Below are 15,057 nucleotides of genomic sequence, written 5' to 3' on the forward strand. Positions count from 1 at the left end.
TGATCCAGTTCTATACATAGATGCTCTCCCTGTTTTGAAAGTTGACCTCCCATGTACAAAAAACCAGTTTTATGTATGGAATTATTCTGTTTGGTATTAGCAAGTACTAGAAATTAAATATACCTCTTTGTCACTTCAATTCCACATTTCTTGGCCATATAAAATTCTAGAGAATATCCTCACAGATAAATTTTCTAGCATGTGTCTAAGATTTGAAAACATGTAGTGTTGGATGCCTAAATTGTTCACTGAGGAAAACTGGTGAAGAAAGAGTAAGACTGTCTTTATCAAAAACAGCAATAGGCCCTAAGATTAGTTTACTATGGTGCAGTGGTAATAACAAAAAGATTTGTGGGTCCAATCCCCATAAGGGCCATTTACTTAGAAGAGATTGACTTGATGATCCTTGCAGGTCTCTTCCCTTCCAGCTCAGAATCTTCTGTGAAGCAAACTCTTTTTTGACCTGTGTCTTCAAATATCCGTAGTAATATACATTGCACTAAAGTACATATTCCCTTACACACTCTGAGTTATCACAACTGCATGCAAATCCTGCATGCCCTTATTTTAGCTATACTTTACTGAGAATCTCAAAACCCTGGTTCTTCCAGCTTTTTGTTCCTGGGACTGATTTGCAGACATCCAGTTTTTGTATCTTTTCACTTACAGTACCTGGCACCTCCTAGGTGGATGGAAGCTGCTGGCAGCTAAGCTCTGACTTCTGTTTGTATTCTGTGGAGTTTTGGCAGCAGTGGTACAGAGCAGATGGCAGGCCTTTCTCCTTTCTTTAAGATGCACCAACTGACTTGGAGCTGTGGATGTCAGTGAAGCAGAGGCTGAATGCAACCAGTACAGGAGAGAGTGGCTGTAAAGCAACACACAAATGACCCACACATCTGACACTTCACAAATCACTGTCACTCACCTCTGAGTCAAGTTCTTCCCTGCTGTTCAGAATAGGAGAAGTGATTCTGTGATATCAGTGGAGATTAGCTACAGACAAAGTCAAGTTTTGCTCAGCTCTGTATAAACACAAAATAAAGGAGAGGGCAAAAATCAGCCTTTGTTTTTCCTACAAAATCAAGTTCATGTTGAGTTGCTAAACCACTGGAAACTTCATATCAGCCTTTCATATATTCATGCATCAAAATGACAGTACTTTCTTCTAATTGGAAGTAACAGTTTCATCACCTCCAACGCTATTACTGATCTGTATGGGTCTGCATTAGAGAACCTGGGCCTCACATACATATATTAAAGGGAAGACCTTTCCAAACTTTTCTGTCAAACCAATCTAAGTGAAATGTTTTGTTCTGCCACATAAAAATGGCATTCAAATCCTGCATGCCTATGGCTGCAGGACAATATTAGCTATGATTAAAAATTAATCTTTCGTAGCAAAGTTTGTACTTTTAAATTTTTCACAAGCTTAATTAATTACTCCCATGTTTAATGAGCTTTAAATGGATGACTCATCATCTGTTGGTGTTATTGCAACTATTCAAATTACCTGGAGCACCCCGTTTTATCTCTTTTCTCTTTGACAAGGCTGGTTTCTAAAGCATCAAATTAATATTTATCTTGAGGAAAAACATAGTACCAAAGGAAATATCAACGAGCATTCAATTGAACAGAGAGAGAATGACATAAATGGGATTTATTGTTTATGCCAGTTCAGCCCTCACCCTCCCTTATACTTTCCTCCTACCTTTTTCCCTGCAAAATGAACTTAATTTCTGCCTATGCCCAGCCTGTACAAACACCTCTCACAAAGCAGCACACAAAGGCAGAGTCTGTGAAAGGATAAACCAGGGTGCTCTTAGCTATATCACATCATTCCAAACCAGTATGAAAGCCTGGCTTATGTACATGGGGAGTTTGCTTTTTAAAGGCAGTAAATCACCAAATTGCTGGGACAGGCTGCAAATATGTCTAAATTACTGCAAGACATTCCTCCATTTCCACAGACCACTATACTGCTGGTGTAAACATAAACAGACTTAGAGTTTGTCAGCACAAGGAAGCTACTTCTTAGGAAGGGAGTTAATTTACAGCTGAGTACTATTCTTCTGTGGACATATTCAGTGTGCATGGAATGTACTACTGTTCATTCAAGCTTTAAGTGAGTATTTGTTCAGGATTCAACCCCTGAAGACTATTCAGTTGAATACAGATCAGACTTGTGAGACATAGTGAAGAGAAATCAGCTGAACACTCTGAAATATGCAGTTGTTAAAAAGTGATGAAAAAAATATTAGAAGAAAACCATAGGATTCCTTCAAAATTATGTTTATCACCTGTTTTAATCCATTCTTGATATGCTTCTGCATCTTGCCAAACTGATGGCAGGTTAACTGCTTGAAAGTTAACTCCTAAGCAGCCTAGGCAAAGGCTCTTGCTGTATCACACACACAGAGGCACACATGAGGTGCATTCTGCTGTTAGTCAGGCAGCTGTTAACAGAACCATTATATTTTCAAAATGAAAATTAAGCCTTCCTTCTGCTTCATTTTGTTTTCCATGCTGTGCTGAAAAATCCATTGGCCTTCTACTATTTCCTTCCTAAAATCAGGATTTCTTTGTCAACTAAACCCCTCGAACTGGTCTGGCTCTTCTATATTCAGCTTAACTGTTCTACCCATCAGCTCTTCTTTTTCTATCCAATTTGATGTCCCATCCTTTCTGACTTAACACTAAGGCAGGCAGTTAAACCTTCCTGAAACATTACAGAATAAGATCTATCAGTGGGAAGTGGATAATTTCAAGACATGGCAGCATGGTCTGAAAATACCTCTCTTCCAGCTGTATCAGTTACAGGTTTGGAATCACAGGGACAATGGTCTGACAGCTTTAGATTATGTAGACTCAGATTTCATAAACACTTTGCACATGGGGCTGCCTTTCTGACTGATCTGTAAGTAATAAAAGATAAAGCTTGAGCACTCTTGCCAACACTAGATTGTGACTAGTACAAATTCTTAAAGAATCCCACACAGAGTCCCTGTGATTCTGGGATTTGCATGTAAATTTAGATGGAAAAAGACAGAAGAAATTGTCTGATATATATTACAATGAACATAATCTGATTTCTCCTGCCAGGAAACCCATGGTGCAGGTGAGCCTTTGGCACAGTGCAAATGCCCTAAGAGTGTGTAAAAGAAGATAGGTTTAGTTCTATCCTTTACAAAGTCCTTCAGTCCCCTACACCCTTACTCCTGACAAAAAAGAAAAAGAAAACAAAACCAAATTCAACACTTTGCTCAGGCTAAAAAAGGGATCTTTAAAAATAATGTGAAGAGAAAGTTCCAAATAACTTACAGGAAGAAATTAAATGTTTGTCCCTTCTGCACATGCATTTTTAAGCCTTGGGCAAGGCCACTGTTTTTGAAAACAGAGGTGGTTCAGGTGGAGTTTGGAACTGTAGGTCTTTCTTCCCTTCTCACAGAGATTTCATGTACTGATGGACTACAGAACTCAGAGGGCAACAAAGGCTCCACTGTAGCAGACAAAGCTGAAAATGCTGCTGTTCTTGGGTGGGATTTTTTGGTTATTTTTAACAGTTTTTTGTTGTTATTCTCACAGTGACTGAGCAGATACCTGTTGAATGCTTTCTAGAATAGGTGAAGACATGCAAAACAAAGCAAATTATTTTTTTCAGTTTGGTGTATGTATGGAAAAAAAAAATGTTATGTTGTTAAATGCAAAACATTCCTGTCACCAAAGATTTGGGCATCACTTAATTCAAGATGGCCCTATGATCTAGAACTGGACAGAATTTGTCTTACAAAGTGTATGGCTACTATTGAAACAAAAGCATAGCCCTCTGTCAGTGAAGAATCATCTGAATCATTTGTCTTACAAAGTGTATGGCTACTATTGAAACAAAAGCATAGCCCTCTGTCAGTGAAGAATCATCTGACAGAAAACCTTTGTAATCAATATTACTCATATCCCCAGCCAGAAGTCAATATCCTCCTCTGTATGTGGGAATCACAGAAAAAACTTCACAGAATAATGGAATAAGCAGAGCTGGAAGAGACCCTCAAGGATCATTGCAACTCATGGCCTGGCACCACACCATCCCCAGGAAACACACCATCTTCCCCAGAGCATTGTCCAAACACTTCTTGAGCTCTGTCAGGCTGGTGCTGTGACCACTTTCCTAGTGGGCCTGTTCCAGTGCCCAACCACCCTCTGGGTGAAGAACCTTTTCCTAATATCCAACCTAAACCTCCCCTGACACTTCAAGCCATTCCCTGAGGTTCCATCACCGGGCACTAGAGACACAAGATCAGTGCCTGCCCCTCCTCTTCCCCTCAAAAGGAAGTTTTACCAGTTCCTTCCTTCAGGCATGTTCAGGTGAGGCAAGTTGTACTGGTACCAAAACATCTCCACAAAACCCTTCCATTCTCTTCTTTTCAGGAAGACGGTTTTGCCATACATTCTCCAAAGTTCCAGGTGACTCCAAGGGGGTTACAGCTCTAAAGGCTGCTTGTGCACTTTACTGTAACTCTTCTTAGCATGTTAGAGGCCAATTCAGAGAACTGCTGTGGTAGCAAGTGAATAATGTCAAAAATCACTTATGAACAGAGAACCTCTACATTGTTTATTAAATAGGATCACAGTATGCAGTTCAGCAGCCAAACCCAGACTGCTTGCATCCATTTGCATGCAAATGTATATATTTTTGTTATTAATATCAGGCCTATAAAGATGTATATACTTCACCTTTCTTCTAATGCCACTGACATCAGCACATAGGACAATTCTAGCCAAGACCCATGTCCTGCATCTCAACTGTACCACGCACCACATTTAAGATTCATATGTCATATAACAATGTAATGTAGAGGCAGGAATAATGTGTATCCCCCCTGTCACAACAACTGATTAGAAAAAGGAAGAGCATACATTAAAGCTACATGGTGTTTCTGTGGCATGGCCACTCTACCTTCATTTCATCTATTTCCTTTAGGAATTGCTGAACGAATACAATTCCTGCTTAAGTGTGATGAGCTGTGATGATTTCACACTGGTGTCAAGATGACTGAAATCAGAGGAACAAAGAGAAGGCTTGAGACTGCTTGATAAGGTCTGTATTGCATTGCAGGCTCTGGGACAAATTAAAAGAGCAGAGCTTCAGATATATGATTCAGAATTTTATTCAGGTCAACACTAAAATAAGCAATTTATATTTTTTTAATGGCAATCAGAAGAAAGAAAATTATTGACACATTTCCAACTCCTAGACAGATGCATTTATTTTCTGTTTGCCTAGCATTCTCAGCCTGCTGGGGTTGTAAAGCTGGGTCTCAGACCCAGACACAGCTTTCAGTTACTGCTAACAGGTAACCATATAAAAAAATAAGAGAATAGCATTTCTTACACAGAAAGAATTGTTATTTACATAGTGCCCAGAGCATGCTACAGGCTCCAAAGGGAAAGTTAAATAACGAACATATGATGTAAAGCAATAATCCTGCTGTTACTGTAATAAAAATGAATGTGCTTTCTTCCCTTGGCACAAGACTGGTCTCCACACTCATTTTGCTGCTGAAGTAGCCATGTGTTTTTAAATCATTATGCTGCAGAGGTTTGTTTTGTTTTTTTTCCTTTCAGTATTAAACCTCTCAATTCCTCAGCCACAGAACAGGAAGAGATTATTGAGTTCAGCACAGCTCTTGAAGTCAAAAAGAGTTACTTCTCCAATAGGAGGGCTTTTGTTCAGAGCACAAGGCTGTTTAGACAGTGTAGATCTGTAAGCTGTAAGGAACAGCTAGTGCCAGAGAAATTAGCTTGTTCTTTGTGCTCATCAGTGTATGTTACCATTTTAGCATGATAAAAGAAAAGCTGCACAGTATTAATAGAAGAATTATTTAAAAGGTAAGACAAATCCATAGCCAAGCTTCTGCAGTTCACTGTTATTTCAGACCTGTACAGGCCAATGACTGTGCTGACAAATCTCAAACAGTAGCTGGGCATGACCAAAATACATTCTTTGAATGCTCTGCTCTCGCAATCAAATGCGAGTGCACGTGTGCTTGCAGGCTCTCAGTCTGTAGCATCTGTGTGCACACTGCAGGACAGTCAGAGCATTTAAAGCAAATTTAAAGGGAGTTAAGTTGAGAAAAATATCTAGATTTCTTGCATGTATAGAGAAATGTTCACCACTTAGTTTAATAGTATGTTGGACATCCACTTGAAAACAAAGAAACAGAGAACTCCATTTTTCTGAGAGAGGAAAGCTTATGTTACAACAATTAGCTTCTACTTATCTTCTTTTTGACTTCCACATTCTTCATGATATTTTGCTTTATTATTTTCCTTCCATCCTGATGCAAAAGTATTTCTTACCATTTCATTTATTACATATGATGGTTGCCACAATACATTTTATTGTTTGTACTAGAGTAATGCATAAGACTTCCAACTAGTAGTTGTGAACTGTCTAAGCACCAAATATGAAGACAGTTATTGCAGCATATAAGTATTTTTCACATACCTGAAACACTGAACTTTTATAAAAAATTAAGTCCCTTTAGCTCCATACCCAGCCTCATATATTTCATTCAATCATTTCAGAAATCTATTTATAAAATCGCAGTTACGTGACTGAAGTCTTAATTTCAGTCTGGAGAGGCAAATGGTGATATTCCTGTTAATGGGAAACAAATCTGACCAAAAATTCCCACATGTGAGATAAAAATATGTCATTCTAGTTCCTAACACTAAATTCCTAATTCTCAAAATAAAGCTGAAAATGAAGACTTAAAGATCCTGACTGCTGTATTTACTGCACAGGACTTCTACATTGGAGTTCTTGTCTTTGTAGGCCAGATAATGAATATTCCATTAAACAGGGCTCCAATTACACTTGCAAGGAAACTGAATTGGAAATCTGTGCTATTTTTAAAGACAATGCAGTTTACAATAAAATTCCAGCTCAACTGGCTTAGTTTCCAAGCTGACAAGACATGTCCAGTCTTGTCAGAAACATCATAGGGGCATGAGCTTTCTACAATCTGGTATAAAATAACCCCTCTCAACAGCTCTCTTACATTTTAAGCTGTCCAAATCAGAAATGTAAAATCACCTTAAAATACAGTAGGAGAGGAATGATATTAGAAAGTGCTGTGTGTCTACCTGATTTTCAACTGACACTTTGAGACAGATTAGGAAATGCACTTGCCTGAAGCACAACACTTTCCACTGCTGCAGTCTGGGATTTCTAGCTACAAGTCTGAGTCACCACTGAAGTGACACAAGGAGGGACAAAGATCTGGAGGGACAAAAAGAGTAATGGCAGATGAAAAGGAAGCACAAAATATATGAACACTCACAAGCACAGATCCAGAAAAAACCCCATAAGATTCAGGGTCTTTTGAAAGAGACTGCAGTATTAGCTCTGGTATGCTCCTCTTCAAAAGATTGTTTTACCTACACCAATTTTAGCTCGTAATTCTGTCCTCCCAAGCATGCTGACATTTCTTTTAAAGTATGGAAACTGCTTCTTCACTGGTATGCATGCAAGTCCACAGCTACTACAAAATTCAGGAGACAATAAAATTGTGTGAATAATTGTAAATCAGATAATCTCTTTATCCCACTAGGGACACAAAATTACAGCTTTGGTAAACTTTGTATTCATGAGGAAGTCAGAAGATTCACTTTTATGTTTAATGGGCCCCCAGACAGTTCAGTACTTAGTAAACAGCAATTGTGTAGTTTCCCATAAATATCCCTTAAGTGAAAGAAAGCAAATGCAGGTGGAAGATCTGCATCAACAGCTGTGGGCAATGCAAGGAGAGGGGGAGGGGAAAACAACATCAAAGACTGCAAAGCTGATAGAATGGTTACATTCCTACCCCCTCCCTTCATTTCCTATAGCAAATCAAAATATTTCTCCTCATTGTATTTGGGGCTTTTTGCAGCATAGGGATGATCAGTAAAGATCTTCATCCAGAAACCTGGTAACAACAGAGTACTGAGAAAGGGAAAGAGAAGCTAATCAGTACTTTAGAAGTGGAGGGAAGAAAGTCTGTAAGGGGACAATGGGTGGAATTCCAGTGAAAAACACACCAAAAAAAAACCCCACAAGTGTGAGGGAAAACATATAAGCATTTATAGCAAATTGCAAAGCTGCTTCTAAGAGCAAGGAGACATTCTTCCTCTTTACTGCTTCATTTTACATTTCTATCCAAATGTCATGGCTTCGGCTAGTGTATGATACAGCTTAAATAGCTAAATAGGAGCAATCTGTACCTCATGAAAGAATAAAAATATTCGTTCATTTCTTATATAAGTGTTTAATGACAAGCTGTACTTACATTTCCTTTGTGGAGTGGTATACAAAAACCGTGAATGTGTATTATGTTACACATGCTTGCATTAAATTTCCTTCAGTTTGGTCTCTTCTAGACCAAAGGAGAACTGTTGTGCTGTGCTTTGAGAGCTTACCCTTCTGCTAAGACAGCTAAAAAGAAAAAAGTAATTACAGTGTCAGAAATACCTACAAACACTCCTGAAACCGAGCTAGAAATCCCCATGGATAATCAGTATCTTCAGTTCACAGGCCACTTAGGATCACCTTCACCGTTCTTTATAGCCTTGCTTTTGAAACATGGGTAGGAACAGCCATGTTGTAACTACATACAGTATAAAAGAACAAACTCCTTACCTGATTTTCCTGGCTAATGACTACAGGGTGAATTTATGGAATTAATACAAAAGGCCAAATTGAGACTGGGTAAGTTTTACCTAGAGGAAACATGTATTTAAACCTCCTGAAGTACAAAACTCAACCCAGCTGCAGGATTCATGTCTGATCTCAGTAAACACTTAAAAATGTACTTACTTTTAATGTCTTTATTTTTTAATATTTAATATTTTAATATTTTTTTCTTTTTATTTACTCTTTTAAAAATTGCTGTGCATGCCTCACCACTGTAGTTTCGACTCTAGGGATATCCAGCTCTTACAGAGCAAGCAAATGTGTCAGTTCTCTCCCAGGAAAGACCTCAGATCTTACTGTTTTCTCCATCTTGTACTGCAAGCTCAGAAAAAGAATGGTTTGGTGTCGGTCTGGAGGTTTTGTAAGTCTCTTTTGAACACTTTTGGCTGATCCAAGATCAAAATTCTCAGTAAAAGTAATCCCTTCGCGCTAAAATCCATACAGTACTGCTGCAAGCTTTGTGCCCAACAGAAGACTCATTCAGGCAGCGTTACTACTGGGACTACTGAAAATCACTTTGCTAGGTAATTGTGGTGCAGGTCGGGCTTGCGTTACGATTTTGCTGGCAGCGTTTGAAGGAGATGCAGAAGTATGGTTTAGAGGATCGGAGGCGCTCTGCAGGAGGGGAAAGCGAGCGGCGCACGCCCTGCGGCAGTGACCGGCAGTAACCCCGCTCTCAGCCACCCTCGGCGAGCGGCGAAAACACTCGCTCCCCTCGCCAGCGCTGGGGATGAGCAAGCTCCGGGCTATCTACAGAGCGAGGCCTGCGAACGCATAACCTCTCGGCTGCAAAACAGGGGGTGGTCGTGGGAGCAGAGGGGGAGCCGAGCTGACGAATATTACACGCACCGGCTCCTGCTGCATCGGAGAATCCTCGCCCCTACTGAAGTGACACTGCCACCTGCGTGGCTTCCCGCGGGAAAGGCTGAGGGCCTGGGGGGCTGTGGGGCAGCAGACGTGCTCGGGGTGCGTGTCCGGAGGAGCAGGCTGCGGGACCGCGGCGCTGCTCGGGGCTCGGACAGCCTGACCGGCAGTAACCCCGCGGCGAGCGCCGCCGCCAAGTGGGTGAAAAGTAACTCGGAGTCATCGCCCGCGGGAAGCGCTTCCCCCGCCCCGCCTGGACCGCGGGCACGGGGGGGCTGCCCGGCCCGGGGACAGGAAATGCGGGGGGGCAGAACACAGGTAGAGACGGGGGATGGGGCAACTACGGAACAAGGGGTGCTGATAGCGCAGAAGAGCCAGCGCCCCTAGCTTTTCTGCAGGTCTCTCTCCCCTCCCGAAACGCCTCGTCCATAGGGGAAAAAAAAAAAAAGGTGGTTGGTATGTGCGTTTGGTGGGGAGAAGGGGATGGGCGGGCCGGAGCCCCGTGCCTGTCCCCAGCCGTCCCCTAGCTGCTGGGATGGGGGGCGAGGGGTGCATAGGGAGCCCGCCGGACAGAGGGAAGCACCGCTCTGCTTCCACCAGCCTCCCACCAGCCTCCCACCAGCGTCCCCCTCTCGGGAGACCCGGCGCTCGTCCGGGCTGCAGAAGTGTCGTGTGCTGCCACGTCCCTCTCAGACACGAGTCGTGCTTCTGTCACATGTGCTGCTGCCGCTCAAACACAAACCCACCCCAGCCTCGGGCGGCCGCGCACCGCGCCGAGCCTGGCACCAGCCGCGGCCGCCTCGCCTTTATGAGCCACTCTGTGTACAGCCCTTTATTAGCAGCACTAAAGCTGTATTTAGTAACTTTAATAAATTATTGCTATTTGAACAGATTTTCATCTCTGAGGTGACAGAGACAAGACAAACGGCGTCTCTCTAGACTTTCTTTTTAGTTGTTTACGATCTCCCTTAAGGAGCTTGGGGTAATTCGTGCTGCTGCTAACCCAGACAGCCTCTGACCTCCATGTTAGTTCCCAGCATGTGAAAAAGAGTCAGCTCTCATATACATATAATAGTGTGCATTAGTATGATTATGTGTATAACCAGCATCTCAGGTCCTAGACTTCACGGACCTAAGCATCTTCCCCGTGGACTGTGGTTAGGGACCAAAAGCCATTCTGGGGAGAGGGGTGCCCCGGGCCAGTTGCTGTGCTGTCGCAGGGCCAGCCAGCAGAGGTGTGACTGGGGGCGACGCAGCATCCTGCCCGGGGCAGGACCGGCGCGCTCCAGCTGGGCAGCTGCCTGTTCTGTAAACAGCCACACACGGAACTTAAAATCCCACAGGGACGCTAATAAATCTCCAGCTTTTTTTTTTTTTTTTTTGCTCTTTTCTTTCACGGAGCACAGTAGGGGGCATTTGTTTTGTAAAACATTAGGAGGAGAGTGGCTGTTGTCAGTAGTGGCATGGTGCGGGTGCTGTAATAGAGACAGACTTGCACCATCACACAGCCTTCATCTCCTCTTCCTCCTCTGGAATTTAATTCCTAATAAGCATGAATAACTTACTGCAGCTATGTCAAGCTTCAAATGGTACTACAGTTTATAGAGCACAAAGATCACTTTTTTTTAATATTTTTTGAGCTTTGGGTATGTCAAGAGATAGTCATTATTATACCCAAACAAAAATACAGTGACAGGAATTCTGCAGGTGCTTTACAGCTGTGCATAAAGCTGTATGAGTGAAAATCTCGGTGGGCTGATCCTACATCACCACTTCTGCCCTTTACAAACACAACGTGTAAGAGATTTTTGGGCTGATTTCTCCTCAAATCATGCATTTGACTGCATATCAGGCCTTTGCCTGATTTAACTATCTATCTAAAACTGAGTAGGTGTGGTGACAGTAACAATATGTAGAAAACATCATGCCAGTATTCAATACAGTAGGTTTCTAAAACTGTGTATCAATTACATCTATGTGAATTCTTTCCATTTTCTGCTTTCAGTGTAGAGAGATCGTCTACTTTTTTTTTTAAAGGCTGAGATGACTGTGTTTCTTCCATAATGAAATTTCACTGCACACTTGGCTTTTCTCCTTCCTGAGTCCACTAGTCTTCTTTGCAAATGCCTCAGAAACAATTGTTCCAGGTATTATGCCAGTCCTTGGGAAGATAAATGTGTTTAACCTCACAGAACAAAGTGCTCTCCCTCAACCTGAACATGCTGAAACAAAACACAGCTGCCCCAGAGGACAGCACAGGGGGCCTGCAAGTATATTTCAGTAGAGGGGGAAAAAATAAAGCTGGTATGAACCTTCAAATTGTTCAGAAAATAATGTATTCTTTCAAAACCCTTCATGGTTGTCCAGGCATTTGGACAATGGCATTCCTAAAAGCATACCATTTCTGTCTTACAGCACCCTCAAAAGTGCTAGATACCTCACAGAACAATTTGAAAGTAAGTTCTGGCTTGAAGTGTTTACAATCCATTTTCCTTAAACTTGAGCAGGTGATGTTAAATTCAGTCCAAAGTGGTAAATGGCAGACATTTTGGCATTTCATTTCAGAATGTTGGTTCAGATTTGGGTTTACAGGAGACTTCAAGTGTTCACCTTGCTTTAGTCCCTGAATGTGGTTAAATTTTTACCAAAGCCAGTAAGAGAGGAGCTGATCTCACTCAATTTACTCCTGGAAATCTCAGTTATTAGGAATTGAAGTTTACCAGTTGGATACGGGTAAATTTGCAATCTAACTTTACTGTTAGGACCTGTTATCCCTGTTACACGGCAAAAGCTTGGCCTGACCTCTCCCATTAAAATTAGACCCTCCATTAAGTATGTTTAGTTAAAGCACAGCTTTGTTTTCATGACCTTATGATGGATTGTGCCTTATTGCAGCTACTTAAGTGTCGTGCTGCTGATTTTGCCTTCTGTCAAACTTACATTTTTCCTGCTTTTCCCACTGTTTTGACTTTTGGAAGGCCACTGGAACATAAGGATGATCTACTCACATGCCTGTCCTTTATGTTGACAACCGAGTCACAGTCACAGAAGAGTATTTGGAAAAGCATGAGAAAGGAAGGTAAGCATGAAAGAGAGACACAATGGAAATGGAAATGAATGGAAATGAAATACAGGCCTCAGTTCACATCTGGCAACTTACAAATGCTAGATTTTAGGCCTAGATCCTCAAGCCCTGTTGAGCTCTGCTCACTGCATTATGAGAAGAGAGAGTGCAGCTCTTTTCATACTCCCTCAACCATGCAGCTGCCTAGTGCTCAGTGGGGATTGAGCTGCATGGGAAATCCAGCTATTTCATTTCTCTGGAGCTTTTTAGTGCTGAGCTGTTAAAAAAATCTGTCCTACATAATGTAAATGTATTCTGCAACACAGCACATTATTCTTGATGAAGTCATATGGATGCTAGGCTGAAAATTTGCCTCTAATTTGCTCTGAGTATACCGCCTGCTTTCAAACATAAGGTGAATGACTTATTGTAACCCCAGATTGGTTTCAACACCAAGTGATTAAGCTGTGACATCGAGACAAAGTAAATTAAGGAAGTGTTTTCATAGAACAGGCTGACACATGACAGGCACAGAACTAATTCTGTAGCAAAAGAGGGGTGAGTCATGCATCTGCTGTATGTGCTTTGGTTAAATTCTTGTGGATCTGTATCTCTTGTACATATAAAAACATGAAAAAAGGGGCTAAGCTTTCACATCATGCTTGTGTATAACAATACTACTGTAGCAGAACCTACTTTCAAACACTTCTCTCCACTACACCAGCAGATGAAATTGAACATCCCTCTTACCTTAGGGGAGCTATAATTTTCCTTTCTACTGATGCTTTCTCTTTCTCAGCCAAGCTCCCTTTTGTTCAGAGAGCTGAATCTCCAAAATCATGACAAGTTTGCAGTGGCTCAGCAGGCCAACACTTTTCTTCAGTGGTCATCTGTCATATCCCAGAACTTACATGGATTACTTATCTCTTATAGTTTCAAAAATGAGAACCAGATTCCAAAACTACATTTTGGTCAGCTCAGGGGAGCAGATTCATTATCATTCATTGACAGATTTAACTCATATGCCTAGTGGACTGCTGATGAAAGAAGAAAGATAGGTAGAACTAGTTCCATTCTGGAGAGATGCAAAACTGTTACCTTGTTGTTTGTTATGAATAGATGAAGTCTGACTGATAGAAATAGGTGTAGTCTGGTGAGTACATGCACTTCATATTCCTCAGACAAGCCCCCAGTCTGTGCTTGCTGAGACAATCATCTCATCTCAAATGAGTTCAGTGTAGAAGGGAATTATGATATCCACTGACCAAATATCTCTTGGAGGCATCTGGGGTTTTTTTTTTGTTGATTTTTTTTGGGTTTTTTTGTTTTTGTTTTTTTTTAAGGTACAGTGCTCTGAGTAGTGCAACTACATGTGCATATACCATGACACTTTAGATAGGGAAGAGACTGGAATGCAAGTGACCAAACTAAAGGAGATGATGGTGTTAAGCAAAATGTCTCTATTGCCCTGACTTTGCTTCTTCCAGATGCCTGTTCTCTTCAGCATTACTCAGGAAACAAGTCAAGGAAGCATGTCTCTGCCTTTTCCCTTAAGTATTTGTACCATAATTGCAGCTGCTCTGTTAGATTATCTTCAATTTATACCAGAAGGTCCTGTCAGACAGCCACAAAATGTGTTCTATAAAGGATCACTGTGCACTGAGAATTCTGCAGTTCCCTGACCTTCACATACCTGCTGCACTAGAAGCAGCTGTACTTCTCATTGATCCAGCATGCAAGTATCCACTCTGCTGCAACCACTCCTCACATTTTACATGTCTTTCCAAGTTCTTCCCCAAAGACTGTGGGATCTCATTTGCACTGAGAGCACTTGCTTCTGTGAATGGACTTAGACTTTCCTCATCCTTCCTTAGCAAAGCTTAGCTAGTACCTGGGGGTACTAGCTGCTTTTAAATAGATTGACATTGAGCTTCTATTGGTTCTAGCTATAGCCACTGTTGGCAGGCTGTTGTTGCACAAGGCACACACTGCTCTCATGCACACTTAGGGTATTTCTCTTTCTTAACTCATCTGTCTTCTGTTCTTACATATCATCCGTGTTCTGCTGTTAAAGAACTTCCTCCATTTCAGCCTAGAAGTGGCAGCATTCTGCTGGGTGATAAAGCACCATGCTGCATTTGTGTAATATTTCTGAACTGAAGTAACCCCGATGGAGAGCTCTTTCATTATTGTGAGTGCTGGAAGAGACCACACAGCAGAACCAGACCTTCCCACCCTGAGCCACAAAAAAAAAAGGGAAATGCAAAATCCTGTTTTCAGCATTAAACAGCCAAAAAAGGCAAGGTAATACATGCTAGAGGGGGCAAGGGACAACTGGGTTCTGAAACACGCTGGCATAATTTTGGAACTAACAATATAGTTGTTAGATGTAAATGTA

The sequence above is a fragment of the Cyanistes caeruleus genome, chromosome Z (genome assembly GCF_971803275.1).
Source record: "Cyanistes caeruleus chromosome Z, bCyaCae1.hap1.1, whole genome shotgun sequence".
Classification (NCBI taxonomy): domain Eukaryota; kingdom Metazoa; phylum Chordata; class Aves; order Passeriformes; family Paridae; genus Cyanistes; species Cyanistes caeruleus.